The following is a 20,362-nucleotide window of genomic DNA, read 5'->3' as shown; positions in this document are numbered from 1 at the left end:
GAGATAGATAAAGTGCAGGCATTGCACTGCTGCTTTCACTCATTCACTTGACTGACTACTTTTCAATTGGGTGAATGTATTAAAAGAAACCATATATATCATAGAAAAGTGCTAAAAGTCACAAAATAGCAAGAGCAAAAAAAAAAACAATACAGAAAAGTCATTCAAACGCCTGCAGTGCATGTATATATGGGGAAGACAGGATGTGACAAAAAGGTTAAAAAGGTGAATGAAACAAATCTGGATTTTAAGTAAAAAAGCATCCCCATTACAATTATGCCCTGATTCCCTGATCACTAAGACCTATTCATGTAAGTGACACTGCAGACTCCACCAAGTGACAAGCAATTTTACACTTGTCCCACTATGGAATATTAAAGCCCCAGCATGGCTGTCTCGCATATGCAGTGAGATGCAATGTGATGCAGTGATCACACTATTGTGAGTTGCACATTATAGACCTGTTAAGGGCTTACACATCAAGGAGAAGCTCCTTCTGATAGCAGCCTGTTCTCTTCTGTCTGCAGCAAGCAGCTCACATCTGGACAACATCCCGTTTTAGATGTTGCTATTACTTTAGAAATATCAATAATTGTTTGAAAAAGTTGCAAAACTCTCAATAGTCTAATATATAGGCGGTAGATTACACTGGAATGTGTTCGCAGATCAGTTAGCCTTAGAAATAGACATCCACAAATTATAATATCATGATGCCTCCAAATATATTTCAGATTTAAGACAGATTTTTTTTTATCCCCTTTGCACAGAGTGAGAATGAAACAGAGATACATATATGTATGTACGGTATATACCTTCAGGTCCTGGAGAGTGGTAAAGTGTCCAGAGGTTCTTTTGTTTAGTGGAGAGTGGACAGAAAAGAAAGGAGTAAAGCTGTTCCCTGGGACTGGAGCAAAAAAAAAAAAAGGTAGTGCTTCACCCAAATTGGGCAGGAGGAGTGTCTTCTACTGGGTGCATAAAGAAGTATAAACCTCCCACATTCTTTATCCAAAAGTTTCTAACTTGAGTAGAGGGTGGGGGGAAGCAGAAAAGGAAGGGAGGGGGTAGGGATGGGGAGTTGTAGACATAATCACCTAAAAGATTCAGTCTATGTTCATTGCAGATCATTCCAGAATGCTTTCCACTTAATCCAATCCAACACTAGCTCTATAAATCATGTTCTGGCTAGGAATCATCAGCTCATTTATGTTATTTTTTTTGTTTATTGGAAGAGCAATATATGTGTTTGAGGAGGTGATTCGACAGTTTGGCAAAATATAACTAGAGTATGTATGTTTCTACTTCATTCTTTGTAGACAAAATGTAAGGCGACTCTTCCTTTCCGAGAAAAGCATTGTCTCAAAATGGTAGACATTCTTTGCGTCAAATACTAATTTTTTGATTGAAAGCATAAGAATGTGACTTTTTTTCCAAAGTGTAAAAAAATTGTTTAGTATGCTATCCAAAACAAGAATGTGAACTAAGAGAAATGTACCAAACAAGCTTTAATGGATCCTCAGGACCAGAAGGCTACAGCAAGGTTCAGTAAACAAGTGGTCTCCCTTCATGGAAGAATAATAAGAGCCACCCAAGCATTCACTATGAGATAAAAAGTCAAGTTCTGTTCTGCTCTGAAGGAAAATTGTGGTTGCAGAGATGTAAGGTTCCCGGATGGCCATATACAGACACATCTAGATCTCCAGGAGGGACATACTATGGGCAAGAACTATGGACAGTGGACTGATATAGAGATTAATGTGCTCAAATAATTGACTGTGCACCACAAGGTCACCATTCCTGAGGAACTTTTGCACCTTGGGCTTTCATACAAACTGACCACAACCTATGGCTTAGATTGAAAGGGTGGTGATCCAATGAGTAGTCAATGAGCAAACCTGTAAAAGTCAAAAAGCTTAATTTCTCTGTGCATGAAGTGCATACATGTACCCATCCTTTAACACCTTCGCGACCAGAGAATTTTTCATTTTGTGCTTTTGTTTTTTCCTCCCCTTCTTCCCAGAGCCATTACATTTCTGTCGACATAGCAGTATGAGGGCTATGAGTTGTACTTTTGAATGACACATTAAATTTTATCACGAGATGAAATAGATAGTGGCAAAATTGTGAAAAAGCTTGATTCTGCAATTGTTTTGGGGTTTTCTCTTTAGTGTTCATTATCCTGTAAAAATAACCTGGCAATATAAATCTCCAGATCAGTATGATTACGGTGATATATAACATGCATATTTTTTTTAAAAGTGATTAAAAAAAATCAGAAATTCGGCCACACACTGTTAATGAAGCTGTCAGAGATTGACAATGCCATCTTACTGGTTAACAGCTGCTGGTAGAGCTTTGCTCTACTCATGGCTGTTAGAGGCAGATGATGGCTGAATAACACAGCCATCATCTTCCAGTAAAGTTACGGGCTAAAGCTATAGCTGACAGCTATCTGGGACTGCCAGCTCAGTTAAATAGCTCAGCACCTCTCAGTCTCAGATTAGGCGGCAGAGCTGTCAATCAAAACATAGACAGCTCAGCATGTCCATGCACCAGACTGGACAACTGAGCTGTCAATCACTGCACAGACAGCTCAGCACACCCTTGCACCAGACTGGACCACTGAGCTGTTAATCACTGCACAGACTGCTCAGCACACCCCTGCACCAGACTAGACTATTGAACTGTCAATCACTGCATCCTAAGACACACTGAGAGGTGAAATCATCACAAATAGATTGTTAAAATTTCAACCAGTTCCCCGAACCCACAGGAAGCTGTGCCCCGATCCAGTTCTTGGGGCCTGCCTTGGGCGTACATTTAGTTGAAATATATTATGGTTCAGAAAGTCCTTCCTGCACCATAAAAGTTAGAATAGTCGCCGACCTATCAGAGGCTGGCAGCTGACGTCGGCATGCACGTCACTGCCATGCATCGGCCTGTCTTCGCCAACAATGAAGCAGAAACAGGATGCTGCCGGACTGCTGACAGGTAAGAAGAATCTTTTTTCTTTTTATTTTCTTACAGAAGAGCACAATATGAGGGACATATGATATGAGATCCTGGATGAGGGACATATGGTATGGGGACCTTGATGAGGGTCATAATGGGGACCTGTATGATTGACATATGGGGACAAGGATGAGGGACATATGGGGACCTGGATGAGGGCATATGCTATGAGGGACATATGGTATGGAGAACAGGGTGAGAGACATATGGAGACCAGGATGAGGGACATACGGGAATCAGGATGGATAATATATGGGGACCAGGATGGAAGACACATGGTGACCAAGATAAGAGACATATGGGGACCAGGATGGATGACATATGGGGCTCAGGATGAGAGACATGAGGGACATATGGGGACCAAAATGGGGTGCATTATTACATAAAAAGGTCAGGATGGAGGACATTATTACAGGAAGGGGCCAGGATGGGGGACATTATTACAGAAGGGGGCCTGGATGGAATAAATTATTACAGGATGGGGGACATTATTACTGGAAGGGGCCAAGATGGATGACATAATTAATGTATGCAGACCAGAATGAGGAACATAGATTATTTCTTTATGGTGACAGGTAGGGGACATAATTACAATAAGGGCCATTGAGGGGACATTATTACTGCTATAATATATTTTACTTTTGAGGACTCTGTTTTTCAATAGGGGGAAAGAAAAGTGAGGTCCTGTTACCGTGCAAGGTGGCACTATGTCACTTTTTTCTTCATCTGGCACAGTGTAGAAGTCAGGGAAAAAAGTGTGGAATGTGTTCTAGAAGCGATCAGTTATAGATGACTGTGTGTTATTTTCTGCAGAGTCGAGTCCTGGCTGGAAGAAGTGATAGCGGTCTGTTCCGCATGAAGAAGAAAAGTAAAGATGAATGACTTCAACTAGAGATGTCACTGGTTAGTCCCTGTATTACATGTACACTTATACTGTACACTATATACAGGGCTCCTGTGTATAATGTCACCGGTTAGTCACTGTATTACATGTACACTTACACTATATACAGGATTCCTGTGTATAATGTCACCATTGATCACTGTATTACCTGTACACTGTCACTATATACAGAGCTCCTGTGTATAATGTCACTGGTGATGAATGTATTACCTGTGCACTATACACTACATATAGAGCTCCTGTGTATAATGTCACTGGTAGTGATATTAGTTTTATTAGAATTTTGTTTTTTCTTCAGAATTGTAGCATTCAGTCACTGTGTGGTGGTAATATGTGGTCCAGTCTTGGTGTCGTGGTATTTGTCCCTTGTATGTGCTATTATTCAGTCACTATGTGGTGGTATTATGTGGTCCGGTCATGGTGTGGCAGCATTTATCCCTTGTATATGGTACTAATTGGTCACTATGTAATGGTAATATGTGGTCCGGTCATGGTGTGGTGGTATTTGTTCCTTGTATGTGATATTATTTGGTCACTATGTGGTGGTAATTTGTTGTCCGGTCATGGTGTGGCAGTATTAACCCTTGTATGTGGTATTATTCGGTCACTAATTTGTGATAATATGTATTCTGGTCATGGTGTGGTGGTATTTATCTCTTGTATGTGGTATTCAGTCACTATGTGGTGGTAATATGCAGTCTGGTCATGGTCTGGTGGTATTTGTCCCTTGTATGTGGTATTATTTGGTCACTATGTGGGAGCAATATGGACACCGTGTGGCAGTATTTCGCACATGTTTGGCTTGTGACTGCTCAGGCCAGAGATTAGGTGCAGTAGACAGTAGAGATGAGCGGTGTTCGACTAGAACTGTTCGCCAATCTCAAATTCGAGCTGTTTTGGGCGGTGTTCGAGTTGTTCGACGAACCCGAACGATTTGCAAAAAATTCGGCTGTTCGAGGTTATGTTCGATAACTGTTCGTGCACCAAAAGCGTGTCCTGCATGTCTGGCGCTATTTAGAGCACCAATCATGCAGGGATTGTCTGCCACTCACTGTAATGCCACAGCCATGGTGGTTGTGGCATTACAGTGATTGCCCAAATCGATGGGAACAGTGCTCACAGTGAAACATGAAAAGCCGGCAATTCAGCAGCGGCATACACCGGTACCCGACAATTTAGAACAGAAAGAATAGAGAATCACACATAGATTAGATAGATAGAAACATGTCAGTCACACATATAAGAAGCACAGTGACAGTGTTGCTTACTGTACTTGTCATTTAGTGTAAAGGATTTATCAAAAAAAATAATAGTGTTTTCATGCACCGTCTCTTTAAAAAAGCCGGCCGGCAATTCAGCATCTGTACCCGACAATTTAGAATAGAAGGAATAGAGAATCACACATAGATTAGATAGATAGAAACATGTCAGCCACATATATACGAAGTACAGTGACAGTGTTGCTTACTGTACTTGTCATTTAGTGTAAAGGATTTATCAAAAAAAATAATAGTGTTTTCATGCACCGTCTCTTTAAAAAAGCCGGCCAGCAATTCAGCATCTGTACCCGACAATTTAGAATAGAAGGAATAGAGAATCACACATAGATTAGATAGATAGAAACATGTCAGCCACATATATACGAAGTACAGTGACAGTGTTGCTTACTGTACTTGTCATTTAGTGTAAAGGATTTATTAAAAAATATAATAGTGTTTTCGTGCACCGTCTCTTTAAAAAAGCCGGCCGGCAATTCAGCAGCGGTACCCGACAATTTATAACAGACAGAATAGAGCTTCACACATAGATTAGATAGATAGAAACATGTCAGTCACATATATATGAAGTACTGTGACAGTGTTGCTTACTGTACTTGTCATTTACTGCAAAGGATTTATTAAAAAAAATAATAGTGTTTTCATGCACCGTCTCTTTAAAAAAGCCGGCCGGCAATTCAGCATCTGTACCCGACAATTTATAACAGACAGAATAGATCTTCACACATAGATTAGATAGATAGAAACATGTCAGTCACATATATAATAAGTACAGTGACAGTGTTGGTTACTGTACTTGTCATTTAGTATTAAAATAAAGGATTTATTATTAAAAAAAATTGGCGTGGGGTTCCCGTAATTTTAGTCTCTAGCGGAGGTTAAGCAGACAGCTGGGGCAGATGTTTGAAGCCTGGGAAGGGGGTAATACCCACGGAGCTTCCCAGGCTACTAATCCAGCCCCCAGCTGAATACCTAGCCTTTACTAGCTATTAAAATGGAGGACCCCCCCCAAAAAAAATGACGTGGGGGTCCCCCCTAATTTAATAGCTAGCAAAGGCTAGGCAGACAGCTGGGGGCTGATATTAATAGCCCAGGAAGGGAACCATGAATATTGGCCCCCTCCCAGGCTAGAAACACCAGCCGTCAGCCGCCCCAGAAATGGCGCATCCATAGGATGCGCCAATTCTGGCACTTAGCCTCGCTCTTCCACGCTGCCCTGGTGCGGTGGCAGGGGGTAATAGGGTTGGGGTTGATGTCAGCTTATAATGCCAGCTGACATCAAGCCCAGGTTAGTAATGGAGAGGCGTCTATAAGACACCCCCATTACTAACCCCATAGTCAAAGTTAAAAGAAAACACAAACACCCAGAATAAACTCCTTTAATTGAAATAAAGACACATTCCTTTATTGTTCTAAATTAAACCATACTTACCATCAAGCCCATTCCAGCTGAAGCCAACGATCTCCTGCAATAAAAGAAAAATAATAAAGCAACCTCATCCTTACCTTTCCATGGTTCCCACGACAGCTTCAGCTCTGCTACATCGAGATGACAGGCTGGACCGCAGCAGAACGCTGCCATCCAGCCTGTCATCCCGAAGACACTGAGAAGCGCAGGCATGCTTGCGCTCTGCAGTGTCTGGCTGTGACGGCATAAAGATGAGACGAGTTCATGTCCAATGAACTCGGCGCACCTCATGCACGTCACTGACAGCGTGGGAGAATTCTCCTGCACTCAGCACTTCAGCGTGAGAATTCTCCCACGCTGTCAGTGACGTGCATGAGGTCAGCTGAGTTCATTGGACATGAATGAGCTCACCTCATGCACGTCACTGACAGCGTGGGAGAATTCTCACGCTGTAGCGCTGAGTGCAGGAGAATTTTCCCACGCTGTCAGTGACGTGCATGAGGTGAGCTGAGATCATTGGACATGAATGAGCTCACCTCATGCACGTCACTGACAGCGTGGGAAAATTCTCCTGCACTCAGCGCTTCAGCGTGAGAATTTTCCCACGCTGTCAGTGACGTGCATGAGGTGAGCTCATTCATGTCCAATGAACTCAGCTGACCTCATGTACGTCACTGACAGCGTGGGAGAATTTTCACGCTGAAGTGCTGAGTGCAGGAGAATTCTCCCACGCTGTCAGTGACGTGCATGAGGTGCGCCGAGTTCATTGGACATGAGCTTGTCTCATCTTTATGCCGTCACAGCGAGACACTGAGGAGCGCAAGCATGCCTGCGCTTCTGAGTGTCCGCGGGATGACAGGCTGGATGGCAGCGTTCTGCTGCGGTCCAGCCTGTCATCTCGATGTAGCAGAGCTGAAGCTGTCGTGGGAACCATGGAAAGGTAAGGATGAGGTTGCTTTATTATTTTACTTTTATTGCAGAAGACATTGGCTTCAGCTGGAATGGGCGTGAAGGTAAGTATGGTTTAATTTAGAACAATAAAGAATTGTGTGTTTATTTCAATTAAAGGACTTTATTCTGGGTGTTGTGTTTTTTTAAATACTTTACTAGAAATTCATGGTGGTCATGTCTAATATTGGCGTGACCCCATGAATTTCGGGCTTAGGGCCAGCTGATAATGCCAAGCTGGCCTTAACCCCTTTATTACCCAGTGAGCCACCGCACCAGGGCCCTGGATGAGTTGGGTACAGCGCCAGAAAATGGCGCTTCTATGAACGCGCCATTTTCTGGGGCGGCTGCGGACTGCAATATGCAGCGGGTGGGGTCCAGAAAGCTTGGGCCTCCCTGCGCTGCAGATTCCAGCCCCCAGCTGCCTAGTTGTACCTGGCTGGGCACAAAAATAGGGCGAAGCCCCACGCATTTTTTTTTAAAATTATTTCATGAAATTCATGGAATAATTAAGAAAAAAAGGGCTTCCCTATATTGTTGTGTCCAACCAGGTACAAATAGGCAGCTGGTGGTTGGGGGCAGCCCGTCCCTGCCTGCTGTACCTGGCTGGACACAAATATAGTGCGAAGCCCCACGTCAATTTTTTTTTAATTATTTCATGAAATTCATGAAATAATGAAAAAAAAATTGATGTGGGGCTTCGCCCTATATTTGTGTCCAGTCAGGTACAGCAGGCAGGAACGGGCTGCTCCCAACCACCAGCTGCCTATTTGTACCTAGCCGGACACAACAATATAGGGAAGCCCTTTTTTTCTTAATTATTCCATGAATTTCATGAATTTAAAAAAAAAATACGTGGAGCTTCGCCCTATTTTTGTGTCCAGCCAGGTACAACTAGGCAGCTGGGGGCTGGAATCTGCAGCGCAGGGAGGCCCAAGCTTTCTGGGCCCCACCCGCTGCAAATTGCAGTCCGCAGCCGCCCCGGAAAATGGCGCGTTCATAGAAGCGCCATCTTCTGGCGCTGTACCCAACTCATCCAGGGCCCTGGTGCGGTGGCTCACTGGGTAATAAAGGGGTTAAGGCCAGCTTGGCATTATCAGCTGGCCCTAAGCCCGAAATTCATGGGGTCACGCCAATATTAGACATGACCACCATGAATTTCTAGTAAAGTATTTAAAAAAAACACAAACACCCAGAAAAAAGTCCTTTAATTGAAATAAACACACAATTCTTTATTGTTCTAAATTAAACCATACTTACCGCCACGCCCATTCCAGCTGAAGCCAATGATCTCCTGCAATAAAAGTAAAATAATAAAGCAACATCATCCTTACCTTTCCATGGCTCCCACGACAGCTTCAGCTCTGCTACATCGAGATGACAGGCTGGACCGCAGCAGAACGCTGCCATCCAGCCTGTCATCCAGCAGACACTGAGAAGCGCAGGCATGCTTGCGCTACTCAGTGTCTGGCTGTGACGGCATCCAGATGAGCCGAGGTCATGTCCAATGAACTCGGCTCACCTCATGCACGTCACTGACAGCGTGGGAAAATTCTCACGCTGAAGCGCTGAGTGCAGGAGAATTTTCCCACGCTGTCAGTGACGTACATGAGGTGAGCCGAGTTCATTGTCGGCTCATCTGGATGCCGTCACAGTCAGACACTGAGGAGCGCAAGCATGCCTGCGCTTCTCAGTGTGTGCGGCATGGCAAGCTGGATGGCAGCGTTCTGCTGCGGTCCAGCCTGTCATCTCGATGTAGCAGAGCTGGAGCTGTCCTGGGAACCATGGAAAGGTAAGGATGAGGTTGCTTTATTATTTTTCTTTTATTGCAGGAGATCGTTGGCTTCAGCTGGAATGGGCGTGATGGTAAGTATGGTTTAATTTAGAACAATAAAGAATTGTGTCTTTATTTCAATTAAAGGACTTTATTCTGGGTGTTTGTGTTTTTTTTTTAACTTTGACTATGGGGTTAGTAATGTGTCTTATAGACGCCTCTCCATTACTAACCTGGGCTTGATGTCAGCTGGCATTATAAGCTGACATCAACCCCAACCCTATTACCCCCTGCCACCGCACCAGGGCAGCGTGGAAGAGCGAGGCTAAGTGCCAGAATTGGCGCATCCTATGGATGCGCCATTTCTGGGGCGGCTGAGGGCTGGTGATCTAGCCTGGGAGGGGGCCAATATTCATGGCTCCCTTCCTGGGCTATTAATATCAGCCCCCAGCTGTCTGCCTAGCCTTTGCTAGCTATTAAATTAGGGGGGACCCCACGTCATTTTTTTGGGGGGGTCCTCCATTTTAATAGCTAGTAAAGGCTAGGTATTCAGCTGGGGGCTGATATTAGTAGCCTGGGAAGCTCCGTGGGTATTACCCCCTTCCCAGGCTTCAAACATCTGCCCCAGCTGTCTGCTTAACCTCCGCTAGAGACTAAAATTACGGGGAACCCCACGCCAATTTTTTTTAATAATAAATCCTTTATTTTAATACTAAATGACAAGTACAGTAACCAACACTGTCACTGTACTTCTTATATATGTGGCTGACATGTTTCTATCTATCTAATCTATGTGTGAAGCTCTATTCTGTCTGTTATAAATTGTCGGGTACAGATGCTGAATTGCCGGCCGGCTTTTTTAAAGAGACGGTGCATGAAAACACTATTATTTTTTTTAATAAATCCTTTGCAGTAAATGACAAGTACAGTAAGCAACACTGTCACAGTACTTCATATATATGTGACTGACATGTTTCTATCTATCTAATCTATGTGTGAAGCTCTATTCTGTCTGTTATAAATTGTCGAGTACAGATGCTGAATTGCCGGCGGCTTTTTTAAAGAGACGGTGCACGAAAACACTATTATATTTTTTAATAAATCCTTTACACTAAATGACAAGTACAGTAAGCAACACTGTCACTGTACTTCGTATATATGTGGCTGACATGTTTCTATCTATCTAATCTATGTGTGATTCTCTATTCCTTCTATTCTAAATTGTCGGGTACAGATGCTGAATTGCCAGCCGGCTTTTTTAAAGAGACGGTGCATGAAAACACTATTATTTTTTTTAATAAATTCTTTGCAGTAAATGACAAGTACAGTAAGCAACACTGTCACAGTACTTCATATATATGTGACTGACATGTTTCTATCTATCTAATCTATGTGTGAAGCTCTATTCTGTCTGTTATAAATTGTCGGGTACCGCTGCTGAATTGCCGGCCGGCTTTTTTAAAGAGACGGTGCACGAAAACACTATTATATTTTTTAATAAATCCTTTACACTAAATGACAAGTACAGTAAGCAACACTGTCACTGTACTTCATATATATGTGACTGACATGTTTCTATCTATCTAATCTATGTGTGATGCTCTATTCCTTCATGTCTAAATTGTCGGGTACCGGTGTATGCCGCTGCTGAAATGCCGGCCGGCTTTTTTAAAGAAAGCGTCTTCTGAGCAGTTTGTCAGCTTTTGGACACCTTTGAAGGTGTTTTCTATGTGTTCCTATGTGTTTTTGTTTGCCTGCCATTGGTTTTAACGGTGTTCGACGGTGTTCTAAGGTGTTCGACGAACAGTTCGACGAACAGTTCCTCGAACATCCCGGTGTTCGACGAACCGAACCGAACCCGAACACTACGGGGGTGGCTCAACACTAGTAGACAGTTGAGGTGACAGATGGACTGGTGCTCATCCTTTCCTATTTGAGCAGTTCCTGTTCCTTTAGTACTAATTTTAAAAACTTGTAGAAAGTCCTTTCATACTATTCACAGTAATAAGAAGTGACTGACAGTGACTGTAACAACGTGCACATGACAGGAGGCAATGAGACTAACTATGAAGGCAGAGGTGGGGCAAGAAGGGGAAAGCGATTTTACTTTTAGCTCCTGTTACTTGTATTTTGTTGTTGAGGACAGTGTGAGTAAAAATGGGACCTGGCTTTAAAATGGGTGTGGTTTTAAATTAGGCATGGTTTCTAAACACAAACAGGGAATCTGTTGTTAAGAATTTGAATCACACCCCTGCCTTTAATGAATCTAAACATCTTTTAGGGGCTTCTGTGCGGCAGGTTGATACATCTACTCCAGCTACAGTATAAAAGTAGAATACTACTATACTTTATGCCACTATCTCGTGTAAATGATAATTATTTTCTAATCTGTGATGACCACTCTCCTCACACTACACCCAGTCACATTTTTGAAAGTCACACTTTTTTTAAGCAAATACATTTTTCACGAAATATAAGGGCACAAAAAAAAATCACAAAATTGACATAATGTAAAAAACTCCAAAATACACTGGAAAGTTACCAGACTTCTTATGGAAGTGATGTGTGTTTGTGATGTTGAATCCTTCTGAGTAATCAAAAACCTGAATAGCTCCCAGTCCTGGGAATTAGAAAATATCTGCAAACCTCTTCTTTCAAATATTAGTCTGAATACTAAGAGGGCTGTCCATGCTTGGCGACCAACAAACTTAACTGAACTGGAATTATTTTGTAAAGAGGAATGGTCAAAAATACCTTCATCCAGGATCCAGGAACTCATTAAAAGCTTCAGGAAGCGACTAGAGGCTGTTATTTTTGCAAAAGGAGGATCTACTAAATATTAATGTCACTTTTCTGGTGAGGTGCCCATACTTATGCACCTGTCAAATTTTGTTTGAATACAGATTGCACATTTTCTGTTAGTACAATAAACCTCATTTCAAGGCAGAAACATTACTGTGTCCAACAGTTATTACATATATCAAACTGAAATAGCTGTTGCAAAAACACCAATTTTAAGAAAACATTAAGCTTAAGATTAATAGGGGTGCCCAAACTTTTTCATATAACTGTATGTAGCATATAAGCTATGCTTTTCTTCTCAAATTCTTCAATTCTGTTCTTTAGATTGCATATTGTAAAGCCATTTTTTGATTACTGTGTCATGATGTAAGCTAATGTCTGCCCGTCTAAAGGTACCCTTAGGCTTGTGTGGACTGAATGTTTGTCTAGGAGGGGGTGTAGTCTCACTGATGTGATATATTGATTGCATGGATGAGCATTGAGTACAGATTTGAACAGGGTCTGTTTTAGGGCCCCATCACACACACACAGATGCACCCTGCGATTGCGACGCTGCAACGTCACAAACGCGAGGCTCTAGCATCGCAAGCGTAGCGGTCACACTGCACTTTCTTCATCACTGGGAGAGCGATGGGGTTCTTACTGTAGTATATAAGCTCTTTTTGTTGTGAAACTGGTTATAGATTTTTTTTCTCTTTTATTCTTATTTATTTATATAGTTAGTTTTTTTCATTATTTTTCATTTGTTGTTTTATAAAATATGTTAACACAAAAGTTATATTTAGTTAAATTTCATGTTATAGTAATAGAAATCTAAAGCATGTTTGTTATTTGTGTGCAGAATGCTATAAAGCGAACATAATTGCAAACAGCCCGTGTAACCTTTTTCTGAAAAAAATAAATAAAAATTAAGTTTTAATTTAATTTTTCATTTGTTTATGATCAACCATGTTCACATACAGTTTAATAATGAAATAGGTATTCAAATAAAACACTTACAGTAGCTAAAATCAACATTTTCATAGGTCGGGTCATATTGACCCGAAACAGTACAAGTGTATAGTAAATGCGATCAGAACAGCAGGAAAACGACTTACAGAGGGACTATTTCTTTTTGCTTCCATATATAAACAGTTAAAAATAAGTCAGCATGCCAGTCTATACATAGTAAAGAGATCTTGCGTATTCACATGCATCAGGCTTCAAACCCATGAGTGGACCTATCATATGTGCAACGTGTGCAGCTCCACAGTGGTCCAGTAGGCTAAGGATTGACCTGCCACCATCAAAGTGGCTACTGACTGTCCAATAGTTATACTGTATGAAGGGGTATTCCACAATGAGATACTGGGAAGAAAGAGGCCCATATTCTGCATATTCTGTTCTAGCATAGGGGATCTCCACTGTTTGTGTCTGGCCCAGCAGTAACTATTAATGGTCAACGGCTGAAGCGTATACAGACAGGAAAAGTATGTTCATAAGGGAATCTGAAGGGAACATATTTTTGAATATGTGTTGGTGGTTTTACAGAAAATACCATTGTTATTAGGACACAGGCACTATATACTGTTTATATACACATATAGACACACACACTATAATGCCACATTCCCACCTTCAGTATTTGGTCAGTATTTTACATCAGTATATGTAAGCCAAAACCAGGAGTGGGTGATAAATACAGAAGTGGTGATGTGTGTCTATTATACTTTTTCTCTGATTGTTCCACTCCTGATTGTGGCTTACACATGCTGATGTAAAATACAGACCAAATACTGAACGTGTGAACGTGGCCTAAACTGTATATACATAAACACTCATTTATTAATTAATCTAATATTTTTATTTGTTATTTTGTTATGTATATACACATATACTCACACAAACACACTCGCTTTACACTGGATATATACACATATATGCACACTCAAACATACCCACACTATACACTATGTGCCCAACTAGGCAACTTGTATTTTTGATGAGTAATTTTATTATTGAACAGCTATAATGTTGTAGGTTAATCCAAAAGGTTAATAAACCTGAATATTTAAGAACGTAAAAGTGAGGTTTTGTCTTTTTTTAGGAAATATCTGTGTGCAGAATTATTATGCAACTAAATGAAAAACATAAATTATCCCATCTCAATTGTTTATTTTCATCTGAGAATAATAATAATAATAATAATAATAATAATAATAATTATTATTATTATTATAATTAAACAACTCAAAATTTACAAAAATACATTTCTGACATTTCACAAAAATATCATTGACCAATATAGCTTTCCTTCTTTTCCGTACCAGTCATAAGCCTTCCGTCCATAGAGTCTGTCAGTTTCTTAATCTGTTGACTATCAACTTTTTTTGGGCAGCACCAACCACAGCCTTCCAGACACTGTTCAGAGAGGTGTACTGTTTTCTTCACTGTAAATCTCCCATTTAATAAAGGGCCACAGGTTCTCAATAGGGTTTAGGTTAGGTGAGGAAGAGGCCATATCATTATTATTTCATCTTTAAGGCTTTTACTGGCAGCCAAGCAGTGGAGATTTCGGTGTATGCCATGGTGCATTGTTCTGCATAAAAATCATTGTTTTCTTGAAAGATGCAGACTTTTTCCTGTACCGCTGCTTGAAGAAAGTGTCTCCGAAAAACTGGCAATAGGTTTGGGAATTGATTTTGAGTCCAGCTTGAACCCCAAAAGGTCCAACTAGCTCATCTTTAGTAATACCAGCCCATAACAGTATCCTACCTCCACCTTGCTGTCTTCTGAGTTGAAGTGAAGGTCTGTGCCTGTTACAGCCTGTTCATGGGTTCCTGGTCACTTCATGTCTGATTCTTCTCAAATCTTTGGCAGTTAATGTGCACCTTTTTTTTCTCAGCATGTTTTTTTGTGACCCTGTTGACTATTTGCAACAAAACTTTTGACTGTTTTGTGATCACAACCCAGCTTGGAGTTGGAAAATATGCATAATATTTCTGCACACAGCGTATTTTTACACACACACACATATATATATGACTGGTTCACCTGGATACAGGAAAAAATTGTGGATTTTCCATGCTGCTGATGAGTGGTAATAAGAGCCAGGATACACAGACTGTATTGATTAGGGTTTTATTATCGACGCGTTTTGAAGATGACACCTTTCTACCCCAGCATGTGGTTATATCCTGAGGAAGAAGTGTGTCAACTTCGAAATGCTTTGATAATAAAACCGCAGTCTATATAGTCTGTGTATCATAGGTTTTATTTCCACTCATCAGCAGCATGAGAAATCCACAAATTGTTCTTGTATCCATACACACACACGTTTATTTATAAATGTATTATTCTGTTATTGATTATTTTGCTATATATATATATATATACATATAGACACACCCACCCACTATATACTGTCTATAGAGACATATATGCTCACACTATACACTGTATAAATTTACACTCACACATTTATTTATGAATTGAATATTTTATTTGTTATATGTTTTTGCTACTTTGTTATATATACACATATAGACGCACAGAAACACACATGCACTATATACTGAATATGCAAACATATAAATACATACACTCACTCACACTTTACACTGTACATATACACACTCACTATAAACTGTATATACTTACATATTTATGAATCTATTTTGTTATATGTTTATTTCTTATTTTGTTATATATACACATATAGACGCACACTCACTGTTTATATACACACACATAGATACATACTTATGCTCACTATATATTGCATTTATACATATATTTATATATAAATATAAACACGCACGTTTATTTATGAATCTATTGTTTTGCTATTTGTTACATGTTTGTGTTATTTATTATATATACACATATAGACACACATTCACTGTATACTCTATATGTACATATAGAGACACACACATGATTATTTATGAATCTGTTATTTTTGTGGGAATACTTTATCATTTTACAGTTAACCATAGATTTGCTCCCTGATTTAATGTTTGGCTACTGTTCTTCTTTGAATGTGTCGTGTCAGTGTCAGAGTTAGCAGTTTATGTAGAAGACTGATTGATACCTGTGGTTATCAGTGTTGTCACATTTCCCTTTATAAACATCCCTTAATGATATGGTAACAGCTGTATTGTCTTGCCATAGTAGCTGCTTTGGTGAAAGTACTTTACCTACTCAAGTTCTCATGAGATGTATTGCCATTTAAAATATATACCATAACTATTTTGGCCAATGTATGTGTGTATACAGTACACTGAATTCATGTTGTCAATAATACTATAATAATACCTGAACAATAAAAGTAAACAATTACAATGAAGGAAGCAAATGTCAAAGCAGGAATATATCAATTATTACCCTTCATTGTTTATACTCCTTCTTTACCAAATCATTAACTATACTGTGAATCTAATTCTTCTACACATTGATGTAACAGACTGTGTCCTTCAACCAGAACAGTCTGAACAGCATCGAATTGTTTGTGTAAGTGGGAAATGATGTACAATACAAAGTTATATTGTGGTACTGTGTTAGCCAGAAAAATTCATGTAAATACTTTTATGCCCAAAAATGACACAAGTATTCTCGGAGTGATACCTTTATTGGCTAACCAGAAAAAAAATATACAGTTATATGAAAAAGTTTGGGCACCCCTATTAATCTTAAGCTTATTGTTTTATAAAAATTTGTGTTTTTGCAACAGCTATTTCAGTTTTATATATGTAATAACTGTTGGACACAGTAATGTTTCTGCCTTGAAATGAGGTTTATTGTACTAACAGAAAATGTGCAATCTGCATTCAAACTAAATTTGACAGGTGCATAAGTATGGGCACCTCACCATAAAAGTGACATTAATATTTTAGTAGATCCTCCTTTTGCAAAAATAACAGCCTCTAGTCGCTTCCTGTAGCTTTTAATGATTTGCTGGATCCTGGATGAAGGTATTTTTGACCATTCCTCTTTACAAAATAATTCCAGTTCAGTTAAGTTTGATGGTCGCCGAGCATGGACAGCCCTCTTCAAATGATCCCACAGATGTTCAATGATATTCAGGTCTGGAGACTGGGATGGCCATTCCAGAACATTGTAATTGTTCCTCTGCATGAATGCCTGAGTAGATTTGGAGCGGTGTTTTGGATCATTGTCTTGCTGAAAGATCCATCCCCTGCGTAACTTCAACTTTATCACTGATTCTTGAACATTATGGTCAAGAATCTGCTGATGCTGAGTGGAATCCATGCGTCCCTCAACCTTAACAAGATTCCCGGTGCCGGCATTGGCCACACAGCCCCAAAGCATGATGGAACCTCCACCAAATTTTACTGTGGGTAGCATGTGTTTTTCTTGGAATGCTGTGTTTTTTTGCCGCCATGCATAACGCCTTTTTGTATGACCAAACAACTCAATCTTGGTTTCATCAGTCCACAGGACCTTCTTCCAAAAAGAAATTGGCTTCTCCAAATGTGCTTTTGCATACCTCAGCCGACTCTGTTTGTGGCGTGCTTGCAGAAACAGCTTCTTTCGCATCACTCTCCCATACAGCTTCTCCTTGTGCAAAGTGCGTTGTATAGTTGACCGATGCACAGTGACACCATCTGCAGCAAGTTGATGCTGCAGCTCTCTGGAGGTGGTCTGAGGATTGTCCTTGACTGTTCTCACCATTCTTCTTCTCTGCCTTTCTGATGTTTTTCTTGGCCTGCCACTTCTGGCCTTAACAAGAACTGTCCCTGTGTTCTTCCATTTCCTTACTATGTTCCTCACAGTGGAAACTGACAGGTTAAATCTCTGAGACAGCTTTTTGTATCCTTCCCCTGAACAACTATGTTGAATAATCTTTGTTTTCAGATCATTTGACAGTTGTTTTGAGGAGCCCATGATGCCACTCTTCAGAGGAGATTCAAACAGGAGAACAACTTGCAAGTGGCCACTTTAAGTAGCTTTTCTCATGATTGCATACACCTGGCTATGAAGTTCAAAGCTCAATGAGGTTACAAAACCAAAAAAAGTGCTTTAGTAAGTCAGTAAAAAGTAGGTAGGAGTATTTAAAACAAGAAAATGATAAGGGTGCCTATACTTATGCACCTGTCAAATTTTGTTTGAATGCAGATTACACATTTTCTGTTAGTACAATAAACCTCATTTCAAGGCAGAAACATTACTGTGTCCAACAGTTATTACATATGTCAAACTGAAATAGCTGTTGCAAAAACACCAATTTTTATAAAACATTAAGCTTAAGATTAATAGGGGTGCCCAAACTTTTTCATATAACTGTATATGCAAGCTTTCAGAGCACAGATTTCCAGCCTCATAGACACATTTTAATAACGTTCATGTGCATTATTGATAGCAATTAAAAGTTTACTTTTAAGAGTTCAGTCTTCAGAACTCGACAGGATTTATGTTAAACTGCTGGGGTTGAGCATTTGTTACTTTAACTGATTGTCTTTTTTGTTATATATTTACTTTCAAATTAATTTAGGATTTAGAAATTTAGTGCTATAAATATTTGTATTAAAAAATCTGATGTTATCATTTTAATGCAATGCTTTTTTTTTTTTTTACAACATACATTAGCCATTTATCAAGAGGTCAAAACTAAAGTCGGAGTGGTGGAAATTTGACCTACCATCTGCACAGGAATGTTTCCCCCTTTTTTTGGAGTCTTCTCAACATTCCAAGAGCTGACAAGTATGTACTTTGTTAAGTTTTAAGGTACATCATCAAGTTTTTATATTTTGAGAAGACTAATTTGTAACATTTTATTATGACTCGTGATTGAAGATTGTGATTAGATCAGTCAAACTGCCTGAGAAGTCTAAAGTTATCTTGCAGGCATCAAAGAATCAGTCATGTTGACATTTATCATGTCTGGGGCCTTGTTTTGAAATATGTCTTGACGGACAACTGGGCTGATTCATTCTTTGTAAGTACATTATACATTAAATTATCAATACCTCCTCTTAACTGACCTAGTAAACTTAACATCAAAGCATTATGTCCTAATAGTTAAACTAATGGGTAGTGGAAAACGATGGTGGTAGGACTAGAAGGAAAAGAAAGCACTTTCTGGTTATGTGAAGACAGATGATGTGAAGCACCACATGACAGCAAAACTAAGGACTTTTTTCCTAGCCTCCAATGTTTTACACTTTGGGGACTGTTTAGTGGTGAAATCACACTGATGCTCTAATTTGAAAAGGTCTGTGATAGTTTCTTTTTAAGGCAGTGTGAATAAGACAAGAGACAAATTGGTAACTTTTTTTTAGTAAACTGTGCAGGCAGACCTCCCAGCTTCGTCATAAAACTAGGCAAAAAGTTCAAAGAGAACCCTATGTATCTGTGAACTTCTTTTTTCTACCTATATTTACTAGCCAGTCTCCTGTTCCACAGGAAAATTCTTGCCACAGGCTTTTATCATTTCTCAAAACTTTTATTCCATGATGTTGTGATCACTAAACAGTTCAAGAAGAGCCTGGGTGACTCTTTTGAAAAATATGAACAAGCTTTCTAGAGATGGAGCATTGATCCATCAATGCATTCTGCAATATTTGCAGTAGGATTATAGGTTGGACTGAAAGAATCTGTGTCTTTTTCAACCTTATCAACAACATAACTAATGCACAACTGTCTTCATATGCTGTAGCAGTAACCTCTCACTGACATTTGATGTACATGTACATCATAATAGGAAAGTATTTTGTGCCTTATGACATACAGTTAGGTCGTGATGGTATGTAGGCATGTTCACCTCAGGTAACAACTAAGCTCCTGCAATAACAGCCAGGGACGATGACAGCACAGTCCCTGGCTGTTTAATCCTCTAAATGCCATGATCCACAATGATCACGGCATCCTGAGGGTTGTGAGACGGAGGGGGCTTCCTTTCTCATCCCATCGACCTCCCCACTGCGATGTGATTGCAGAGTGTTGATGTCATTGCAACTGCAAGTCAAAGACTGACCTCCGGGTCTGTCCGGTACTGTGGCCTGTTAGGCCCTGTTGTAAGCAGGGTCTAATAGGCCTCCTGTGAATGTAACATCGACAGATCTACTACACTGCAATACCTAAGTATTTCAGGGAATTAGACCAGTGATCAAACTGTGAAATGTTCGAAACCCACAGACTGACTAAGTAAAAAATAACAGAAATTGTAAAAGTATATAAAAAAAACAGAAAATAAAGAACAGAAAAACGACAGAAAAATGTTTTGCTAATAAATACATATT

At 39.9% G+C, this 20,362-nt stretch overlaps 1 protein-coding gene across 1 annotated transcript in view; it reads right to left on the bottom strand.

Moving 5' to 3' along the window:
• Nucleotides 1-969, bottom strand: part of LOC141149662 (fibrillin-2-like) — a 238,446-nt gene extending 237,477 nt beyond the window's left edge. Inside the window, exon 1 of the mRNA XM_073636910.1 lies at nucleotides 813-969. The gene's annotated coding sequence lies outside the window, so the exon portion shown is untranslated. The remainder of the gene's footprint in view (nucleotides 1-812) is intronic.
• Nucleotides 970-20,362: the final 19,393 nt, after the last annotated feature.

This window comes from Phyllobates terribilis, unplaced genomic scaffold (genome assembly GCF_046119375.1).
Source record: "Phyllobates terribilis strain yellow unplaced genomic scaffold, ASM4611937v1 Scaffold_1__5_contigs__length_1240528914, whole genome shotgun sequence".
Lineage (NCBI taxonomy): Eukaryota > Metazoa > Chordata > Amphibia > Anura > Dendrobatidae > Phyllobates > Phyllobates terribilis.
This window is presented reverse-complemented; position numbering and strand designations above follow the sequence as displayed.